The 10,509-nt window shown below is 56.9% G+C and overlaps 2 long non-coding RNA genes across 2 annotated transcripts; both read right to left on the reverse strand.

Annotated features, from left to right (window-relative positions):
- Positions 1-835: 835 nt before the first annotated feature.
- Positions 836-2,406, reverse strand: LOC135403751 (uncharacterized). The gene is made up of 3 exons (XR_010425484.1): positions 2,292-2,406; positions 1,426-1,464; positions 836-883 (listed from the first exon to the last, which is right to left on the reverse strand). It is a non-coding gene; the product is annotated as an uncharacterized LOC135403751 (long non-coding RNA).
- Positions 2,407-5,317: 2,911 nt separating this feature from the next.
- On the reverse strand, positions 5,318-7,829 carry LOC135403749 (uncharacterized). Its single transcript, XR_010425483.1, has 3 exons — positions 7,396-7,829; positions 7,187-7,291; positions 5,318-5,652 (listed from the first exon to the last, which is right to left on the reverse strand). It is a non-coding gene; the product is annotated as an uncharacterized LOC135403749 (long non-coding RNA).
- Between the last annotated feature and the right edge of the window lie 2,680 nt (positions 7,830-10,509).

A 10,509-nucleotide genomic window follows, 5' to 3' on the forward strand; every position in this document is an offset into this window, starting at 1 on the left:
TCTGGCACCCCTTGCTTCAGTCTTCCCCTGCTGGAAGAGGTCACTTTAGTCTTTCGAGGGGCCAGATTGCCAAAGCCCCGGCCGGTCCATTCCCACGAGGAAAGAAAGGTAGCTTTGTCTTGGACAGGATACTGGGGGGGAGACACAAAATAAAAGTTTAATTTCAAATAACTGCCGAGAAGAGAAAGCAATTCAAACAGAAGGCAGACAAGACTCGTGCAAATCTGAATACATTTGACTTCAAAAGAGAATTATTTCCTCTGCACCTCAGAGAAGGCAATTTTCACCCGGGTCCCGCTTACCATCGTCGCACAAAAGGTGCTGACAACATTTTTCGTGATGCCAGTGGAGAGCTATTAGAGCACACCGCACAGGAAAGCCGAGGCTGCCCCTGGATCCCTGCAAGTGTTCCAGGCCAGGCTGGATGGGACTTGCAGCATCCAACCGGGGATGAGAGGGGAAGGTGCCCCTGCCTACGGAAGACAGGGTGCCCTTTAAAGGTCCCCTTCAAACCAAATTGCTCTCTCATTGCCCTCCGAAAGAACTCCCAAAGAGACACAGCAACCAAAGCAGAAGGACTGCACTCCCAGCTTTTCTGACCTGCAGGCACACACAGCACAGCACGCTGGACATAAAAGCCCCGGGGTTAGTCCTGCCAGAGGCGTCCGGCACAGTGTCCACGGCGACCGAAGGGAAAGAGGGAGCCTGGGAACACGGAGTAAAAGACACCTTAATTAGGACTACACTGAGCAATAGCCAGGTCATTCCCACAGACAGCTTCACCGTCCAGTCACACAAAAAGCACTCACCTACCGGGGCCCTCAGTTAGGATGGCTCTGACGCTGACACCTCCGTTTGCCCCGGGGGGTCAAGAAGAACATCCCTGGGAAGAAGTCACCCCCAACAGCAAAAAGGGAAAATTAGTGAAGCACGGGGTCCTCTTCTGACTAGATTGCCACCAGCATTCCATAGCAAATGCCACGACTATTCTGTTACAGACGAGAAAACCCTGTTCTCCCAAACAAACAGCAAGGAGATTTATGGGCACGCCTGAAAATTTCCTGTGAGGAACTTTTTGTAACTAAGGAGCAGGTGCTATCTTGAGTTGAAGGCATCAATTTGACAGACACTTAGTACAGCAAACTCTTCAGCAGAGCAATTAATTGCTGCCTATTTGAACAGCAGGGGAGAGAAAATGACAGTCGAAGGAAGACAAGAAAAGCAGAACTGCAATCAGCTGACTTTTCTTCCATCTCTCCTGAGAAAGCCTAGTTTGTCTGTTCTAATAATTCTATGCCCTTTTCTACATGAAACTTAGACCAAGGCTGAAAAAACAACTAGAAAACACGGAGAGAAGCTTTTTAGAATTTCACGTGATTTTCCCAAACCGATCCAGAAAAGCAGAACTCAGTAGAATGTACTCACCTCGAGGCCTTTGGTCTTTTTTTCCATAAGCTTCATCGCCTGATGGAAAAAGCAGAGCAGACTCGGTATTTAGGCTCACAACAGGAAAACTTCCCCTTCCTTTCCTAAAAGAAACTACATTAATTTGCACAGCTGCAGGCGCGTCTCCAGATGTTAAAGCCTTTCAGCTTTTCAGAGGGTGAGAATGCCCTGCGAAGGAAGGCTGAAAAATGCTCAGAGCCTGCGGCACAGGTCAAAAGAGCCCCTTGATTTTGTCCGTGTTCCAGTCCCTGGCTAAAGAAAGGGCAGAAGAAGCGCAGTTGTTGCTTGCCTTTTCCCTCAGAGGTTTTGCCAGGCGCCGGGCCAGCCCGGGCACTGCGGGGGAAGGCCGGCAGCGCCCAAACCCCGCCGCTTTCCCGGGGCGTCGCTTGCGAGAGCGCCCCCGAGCGCCGGGCCCTGCCTCACAGTCGCCGCCTGGCGGACACGGCCGGGAGCGGCACTGCAGCCGCGCGCGGCACTGCAGCCGCGCGCCCCCCCCCCCCCCCCGCCTTGGCGAGACCCGCGGCGCCTTTCGCGCGTACGGGCCTTTCTTCCCTAAAACCTGCCCTTCCCTAGGAAAAGCTGAGCAGTTCACAGAGTTGCTGTTTCCACCCCAGCTTCCCAAAGGATTTCTCTCTCCGGCAGCACAGACAGGGGCCCCGAGGCAGCGCACACCCTCCCGCGGGGGGGTGTGGTGCGTGTGCAATGCCAGGGCACATCCGAACCCGGCCTGCGGCGGCACGCAGGTGCAAGTTTCTCCGCAGAGGCGAGAACTTGCCTGTCGCTTCCCCTGCCTGCAGTCGCCGATGGCCGCGGGAGAGGCAGAAGAGCGGCCGCGCCCAGCTTACCCCGGGGACGATCTCCGTGGGATCTGGCGCCGTGGGTCGCTTCCTGGGGGGGGAGGGGGGAAAGGCGGCGGCGCAGCTCCGACAGCATCTCCAGGGCACGGCGGGAGCGAGAGCGGAGGGGACGGGGGGGGGGGAGCGGGGGCGGGAGGGGAGCGGAGCGGAGCGAAACGAGGCGGGCGGGCGGGCGGGCGGAGCGCCGCGCGCGCGGCGCCGAGAGGGGGCTGCCCTCGCCGGTGCCTGCCGCCGCCCACGAACCTGCCGCCCGCGCCCGGCGCCGCCGAGCGCCCCGCCCCGTCCCCACAGCGGGAAGCGGCGCGGCGAGACGGCGCTGCGGGCACGGGGCGGGGGTCCGGGTCGCGGCGGAGGTCGGGCAACAGGATAGACGCCTCTCTGAGGCGAGGGGGCGTCTCGCCGCCATCTTTAGTGTGGCCTCGGCTAAGTTCCGGTCCTGGCGGCGCCATCTAGAGTGTGGTGTCGGGGCGAACTTCCGGGCCGGGGCCGCCATCTTTAGTGTGGTCGTTTCCGGTCCTGGCGGCGCCATCTTTACTGTGGGCTTGGCGGACTTCCGGGCAGGGGCCGCCATCTTTAGTGTGGTCGTTCCGGTCCTGGCGGCGCCATCTTTACTGTGGGCTTGGCGGACTTCCGCGCCGGGGCCTTGGAGGACTTCCGGTCGCTCTCTACTTCCGGTGACCGAGTTTACCCAAATTGGCGTCCCTCCTCGCTAATTTCTGCGCTTTCACCCCCAAAAAAATCTTCATGTTATTCCCCCCACACACACCCCGGGAGAGACGGGAGACCGCCAGTCCCGCCCTGCCGCCGGAACCGGCCCTTAACTCGAGCAGGGAGCGCTGCACCGGCACGAGAGCCACTGCGCATGCGCCGCCGGTCCCGCTCCTGCCTGCCCTTACTTACCACGTGATCGCCGGCGTCTTGCCAACGACTGCGCATGCGCCGGCGTCGCCACCTCGGCTTCCCCCCCCCCACCCCGCCGCCCGACCGCCCGGCTTCGCTTTCTTACTGCGGCTCCCCCTCCACTTTTTCGGCTCCCTGGGGTTCCCCCACCCACATTTTCGGGTCCCCTTCTCACATTTTTTGGGGTGATGACCCCGCAATTTACGGTTCGGGGGAAGGGGGGGGAGGAGAGGAAACGGGGTGCCCAAGAAGGGGGTTCTTTTTTTTTTTTTTTTTTATTTCATTTTCATTTTATTTCCTTTTTAGGTTTTTTGCCTTTTTTTTTAATTTTCTTTTGTTTTTTATATTTCCTTTTTTATTTCGTTTATTTTTTATTCTCTTTATTTTTCAGCTTCTCTCCCAGTGCTCCCAGTAACACCCAGTGCTCCCCAACAACCCTCAGTAACACCCAGTGCTCCCCAGTGCACCCCAGTAACACCCAGTGCTCCCCAACAACCCCCAGTAACACCCAGTGCTCCCCAGTAAACACCCAGTGCTCCCCAACAACCCCCAGTAACACCCAGTGCTCCCCAAAAATTGACCCAAAACCGACCCAAATCACCCCAAAAGCTACCAAAACTGCACCCAAAACCTGACCCAAAACCGACCCAAATCACCCCAAACAATGACCCAAAACTGACCCCAAAAAATGACCCCAAACTCAGCATTTATTTGGCATCATTTCCTCTCAAAAACAACATCTCCAATTTAGCCATCATTTTAAAATCATCCCAGGAATCAAAAGGGACTGGAAAACACACACAAATCATTCCTACACCCACCAAATCTTTAGGAATTGGAACCCGATTCCCTCATCTCCCTCCTGGTTTTTCTTGGCTGGAAAACCTGATGATCCCCGCTGGCTATTTTTAGGCTGCTGTTCTTCCACAGCTCCTTTCTCCCGGCTGAAACCTCCTGGCACATTCAGGGCTTATCTGGAGGGAAGCCCCTCTGAGGTATTTCCTCTCGTGGCAATTCTGTGGGATGAAGAAGTAAAAAAAGCACGTCAGAGCTCCTTCTACCCCCTTCCTTCGCAAACCCCCTCCCAGTTTGTCCTTGGCAGCTCCATCCCCCCGGCACCCGCACCCGACGCTTCGGCTCCGCTCGGAAAGGGACAGCAAGTGCACAAGCAAGTTCAGTGCTGGGCAGGGGCTCCCTGGGGAACGGCACTTCAGTGCTTTAGTCCGTGGCCTTTCCTGCTGCCCTCCCTCCGGAGGCAGAGGATGACCCGGCCCTTGTTTCTCCCACGCTCGCAGACCCAGGTCCTGCTCCTTTGGCCCCACTTTTCTTAGCAGACCCGGCCTCATTTTCCAGGGTCCCCAGGAAACTTCTGCACTTGACCCATTGCTAAGTGCAGAGCACAGGGCGAGGGAAGGACAAATTTCTCGGCACCCACCCCCTGGAATTTTCCTTCTCGCAGCACGCTCCCGTTCCCGCTGTCTCTGGAGGGGCCCGCACAAGTCCTCCTTCTCCCAGCACCCAGAGAATGTCCTTTTCACCCAGGTCCTGCCTAGCGTCGTCCAACAAAACACACTGACAACATTTTTCAGGATGCCAGTGGAGAGATATTAGAGCACACTGCACAGGGAAGCTGAGCCTGCCCCTGGATCCTGCAAGTGTTCCAGGCCAGGCTGGAGGGGACTCAGAGCAACCGGGGATGAGAGGGGAAGGTGTCCCTGCCCACGGAAGGCAGGGTGGCCTTTGAAGGTCCCCTTCAAACCAAATCGTTCTGGGATTCCCCTCCAAAATCACTACCCAAGAGACACAGTAATCAAAGCAGAGGGACTGCACTCCCAGCTTTTCTTACCTGCAGGCACACACAGCACAGCACGTTGGACATAAAAGCCACGGGGTTAGTCCTGCCAGAGGCGTCCGGCACACCCACGGCGACCGAATGGAAAGAGGGAGCCTGGGAACACGGAGTAAAAGACACCTTAATTAGGAGTACACCGAGCACCAGCCAGGTCATTCACACAGACAGCTTCACTGTCCAGTCATACAAAAAGCACTCACCGAGGCCTCAGTTAGGATGGTTCCTGACGCTGACCGGGTGAATGCCTCCCTGGAAGCCCGCTCTGCTTCCTGCCAGGCACCGGGGCTCACCCAGGGGGGCTTTGCCAAGCATCCAAGGGAAATTAAAATTACAGCCTGGGCAAAGGCGCTTCCCACAGGACCGCTCCTGGCCAAGGCCACCGGTCCGTGCAAGTCAGACCACTCACCACCCGGGGCTGGGGATTTTCGGGGGCACGCTTCCAGCTTTTATTCTCCAGAGACTCCAGTTCTTCCTGGCACCCCTTGCTTCAGTCTTCCCCTGCTGGAAGAGGTCACTTTAGTCTTTCGAGGGGCCAGATTGCCAAAGCCCGGCCAGTCCATTCCCACGAGGAAAGGTAGCTTTGTCTTGGACAGGATACTGGGGGGAAGACACAAAATAAAAAGTTTAATTTAAAACAACTGCCTAAAATAGAAAGCAATTCAAACATAAGGCAAACAAGACTCGTGCAAATCTGAATACATTTGACTTCAAAGGAGAATTATTTCCCTCTGCACCTAAGAGAATATCATTTTCACCCGGGTCCTGCTTACCATCGTCCAGCAAAAACACGCTGACAACATTTTTCCTGATGCCAGTGGAGAGATATTAGAGCACACTGCACACGGAAGCTGAGCCTGCCCCATCCCTGCAAGTGTTCCAGGCCAGGCTGGATGGGACTGGGAGCATCCAACCGGGGATGAGAGCGGAAGGTGTCCCTGCCCACGGAAGACAGGGTGGCCTTTAAAGGTCCCCTTCAAACCAAATCGTTCTGGGATTCCCCTCCAAAATCACTACCAAAGAGACACAGCAACCAAAGCAGAGGGACTGCACTCCCAGCTTTTCTTACCTGCAGGCATACAGCACGTTGGACATAAAAGCCACGGGGTTAGTCCTGCCAGAGGTGTCCGGCACACACACGGCAACCGAAGGGAAAGAGAAAGCCTGGGAATACGGAGTAAAAGACACTTTAATTAGGAGTACACCGAGCACCAGCCAGGTCATTCACACAGCTTCACCGTCCAGTCACACAAAAAGCACTCACCGAGGCCTCAGTTAGGATGGTTCCTGACGCTGACCGGGTGAATGCCTCCCTGGAAGCCCGCTCTGCTCCTGCCAGGCACCGGGGCTCACCCAGGGGGGCTTTGCCAAGCATCCAAGGGAAATTAAAATTACAGGCTGGGCAAAGGCGCTTCCCACAGGACCGCTCCTGGCCAAGGCCACCGGTCCGTGCAAGTCAGACCACTGACCACCCGGGGCTGGGGATTTTCGGGGGCACGCTTCCAGCTTTTATTCTCCAGAGACTCCAGTTCTTCCTGGCACCCCTTGCTTCAGTCTTCCCCTGCTGGAAGAGGTCACTTTAGTCTTTCGAGGGGCCAGATTGCCAAAGCCCGGCCGGTCCATTCCCACGAGGAAAGAAAGGTAGCTTTGTCTTGGACAGGATACTGGGGGGGAGACACAAAATAAAAGTTTAATTTCAAATAACTGCCGAGAAGAGAAAGCAATTCAAACAGAAGGCAGACAAGACTCGTGCAAATCTGAATACATTTGACTTCAAAAGAGAATTATTTCCCTCTGCACCTCAGAGAAGGCAATTTTCACCCGGGTCCCGCTTACCATCGTCGCACAAAAGGTGCTGACAACATTTTTCCTGATGCCAGTGGAGAGCTATTAGAGCACACCGCACAGGAAAGCCGAGGCTGCCCCTGGATCCCTGCAAGTGTTCCAGGCCAGGCTGGATGGGACTTGCAGCATCCAACCGGGGATGAGAGTGGAAGGTGCCCCTGCCTACGGAAGACAGGGTGCCCTTTAAAGGTCCCCTTCAAACCAAATTGCTCTCTCATTGCCCTCCGAAAGAACTCCCAAAGAGACACAGCAACCAAAGCAGAAGGACTGCACTCCCAGCTTTTCTGACCTGCAGGCACACACAGCACAGCACGCTGGACATAAAAGACCCGGGGTTAGTCCTGCCAGAGGCGTCCGGCACAGTGTCCACGGCGACCGAAGGGAAAGAGGGAGCCTGGGAACACGGAGTAAAAGACACCTTAATTAGGACTACACTGAGCAATAGCCAGGTCATTCCCACAGACAGCTTCACCGTCCAGTCACACAAAAAGCACTTACCTACCAGGGCCTCAGTTAGGATGGCTCCTGACGCTGACACCTCCGTTTGCCCCGGGGGGTCAAGAAGAACATCCCTGGGAAGAAGTCACCCCCAACAGCAAAAAGGGAAAATTAGTGAAGCACGGGGTCCTCTTCTGACTAGATTGCCACCAGCATTCCATAGCAAATGCCACGACTATTCTGTTACAGACGAGAAAACCCTGTTCTCCCAAACAAACAGCAAGGAGATTTATGGGCACGCCTGAAAATTTCCTGTGAGGAACTTTTTGTAACTAAGGAGCAGGTGCTATCTTGAGTTGAAGGCATCAATTTGACAGACACTTAGTACAGCAAACTCTTCAGCAGAGCAATTAATTGCTGCCTATTTGAACAGCAGGGGAGAGAAAATGACAGTCGAAGGGAAGACAAGAAAAGCAGAACTGCAATCAGCTGACTTTTCTTCCATCTCTCCTGAGAAAGCCTAGTTTGTCTGTTCTAATAATTCTATGCCCTTTTCTACATGAAACTTAGACCAAGGCTGAAAAAACAACTAGAAAACACGGAGAGAAGCTTTTTAGAATTTCACGTGATTTTCCCAAACCGATCCCAGAAAAGCAGAACTCAGTAGAATGTACTCACCTCGAGGCCTTTGGTCTTTTTTTCCATAAGCTTCATCGCCTGATGGAAAAAGCAGAGCAGACTCGGTATTTAGGCTCACAACAGGAAAACTTCCCCTTCCTTTCCTAAAAGAAACTACATTAATTTGCACAGCTGCAGGCGCGTCTCCAGATGTTAAAGCCTTTCAGCTTTTCAGAGGGTGAGAATGCCCTGCGAAGGAAGGCTGAAAAATGCTCAGAGCCTGCGGCACAGGTCAAAGAGCCCCTTGATTTTGTCCGTGTTCCAGTCCCTGGCTAAAGAAAGGGCAGAAGAAGCGCAGTTGTTGCTTGCCTTTTCCCTCAGAGGTTTTGCCAGGCGCCGGGCCAGCCCGGGCACTGCGGGGGAAGGCCGGCAGCGCCCAAACCCCGCCGCTTTCCCGGGGGCGTCGCTTGCGAGAGCGCCCCCGAGCGCCGGGCCCTGCCTCACAGTCGCCGCCTGGCGGACACGGCCGGGAGCGGCACTGCAGCCGCGCGCGGCACTGCAGCCGCGCGCCCCCCCCCCCCCCCCCCCTTGGCGAGACCCGCGGCGCCTTTCGCGCGTACGGGCCTTTCTTCCCTAAAACCTGCCCTTCCCTAGGAAAAGCTGAGCAGTTCACAGAGTTGCTGTTTCCACCCCAGCTTCCCAAAGGATTTCTCTCTCCCGGCAGCACAGACAGGGGCCCCGAGGCAGCGCACACCCTCCCCGCGGGGGGGTGTGGTGCGTGTGCAATGCCAGGGCACATCCGAACCCGGCCCTGCGGCGGCACGCAGGTGCAAGTTTCTCCGCAGAGGCGAGAAACTTGCCTGTCGCTTCCCCTGCCTGCAGTCGCCGATGGCCGCGGGAGAGGCAGAAGAGCGGCCGCGCCCAGCTTACCCCGGGGACGATCTCCGTGGGATCTGGCGCCGTGGGTCGCTTCCTGGGGGGGGAGGGGGGGAAAGGCGGCGGCGCAGCTCCGACAGCATCTCCAGGGCACGGCGGGAGCGAGAGCGGAGGGGAGCGGGGGGGGGGAGCGGGGGCGGGAGGGGAGCGGAGCGGAGCGAAACGAGGCGGGGCGGGCGGGCGGGCGGAGCGCCGCGCGCGCGGCGCCGAGAGGGGGCTGCCCTCGCCGGTGCCTGCCGCCGCCCACGAACCTGCCGCCCGCGCCCGGCGCCGCCGAGCGCCCCGCCCCGTCCCCACAGCGGGAAGCGGCGCGGCGAGACGGCGCTGCGGGCACGGGGCGGGGGTCCGGGTCGCGGCGGAGGTCGGGCAACAGGATAGACGCCTCTCTGAGGCGAGGGGGCCTCTCGCCGCCATCTTTAGTGTGGCCTCGGCTAAGTTCCGGTCCTGGCGGCGCCATCTAGAGTGTGGCGTCCGGGCTAACTTCCGGGCCGGGGCCGCCATCTTTAGTGTGGTCGTTTCCGGTCCTGGCGGCGCCATCTTTACTGTGGGCTTGGCGGACTTCCGGGCAGGGGCCGCCATCTTTAGTGTGGTCGTTCCGGTCCTGGCGGCGCCATCTTTACTGTGGGCTTGGCGGACTTCCGCGCCGGGGCCTTGGAGGACTTCCGGTCGCTCTCTACTTCCGGTGACCGAGTTTACCCAAATTGGCGTCCCTCCTCGCTAATTTCTGCGCTTTCACCCCAAAAAAATCTTCATGTTATTCCCCCCACACACACCCCGGGAGAGACGGGAGACCGCCAGTCCCGCCCTGCCGCCGGAACCGGCCCTTAACTCGAGCAGGGAGCGCTGCACCGGCACGAGAGCCACTGCGCATGCGCCGCCGGTCCCGCTCCTGCCTGCCCTTACTTACCACGTGATCGCCGGCGTCTTGCCAACGACTGCGCATGCGCCGGCGTCGCCACCTCGGCTTCCCCCCCCCCACCCCGCCGCCCGACCGCCCGGCTTCGCTTTCTTACTGCGGCTCCCCCTCCACTTTTTCGGCTCCCTGGGGTTCCCCCACCCACATTTTCGGGTCCCCTTCTCACATTTTTGGGGTGATGACCCCGCAATTTACGGTTCGGGGGAAGGGGGGGGGAGGAGAGGAAACGGGGTGCCCAAGAAGGGGGTTCTTTTTTTTTTTTTTTTTTTATTTCATTTTCATTTTATTTCCTTTTTAGGTTTTTTGCCTTTTTTTTTTAATTTTCTTTTGTTTTTTATATTTCCTTTTTTATTTCGTTTATTTTTTATTCTCTTTATTTTTCAGCTTCTCTCCCAGTGCTCCCCAGTAACACCCAGTGCTCCCCAACAACCCTCAGTAACACCCAGTGCTCCCCAGTGCACCCCAGTAACACCCAGTGCTCCCCAACAACCCCCAGTAACACCCAGTGCTCCCCAGTAAACACCCAGTGCCTCCCCAACAACCCCCAGTAACACCCAGTGCTCCCCAAAAATTGACCCAAAACCGACCCAAATCACCCCAAAAGCTGACCCAAAACTGACCCCAAAACCTGACCCAAAACCGACCCAAATCACCCCAAACAATGACCCAAAACTGACCCCAAAAAATGACCCAAATCATCCCAA

Source organism: Pseudopipra pipra, chromosome 28 (assembly GCF_036250125.1).
Source record: "Pseudopipra pipra isolate bDixPip1 chromosome 28, bDixPip1.hap1, whole genome shotgun sequence".
In the NCBI taxonomy this organism is placed as follows: domain Eukaryota; kingdom Metazoa; phylum Chordata; class Aves; order Passeriformes; family Pipridae; genus Pseudopipra; species Pseudopipra pipra.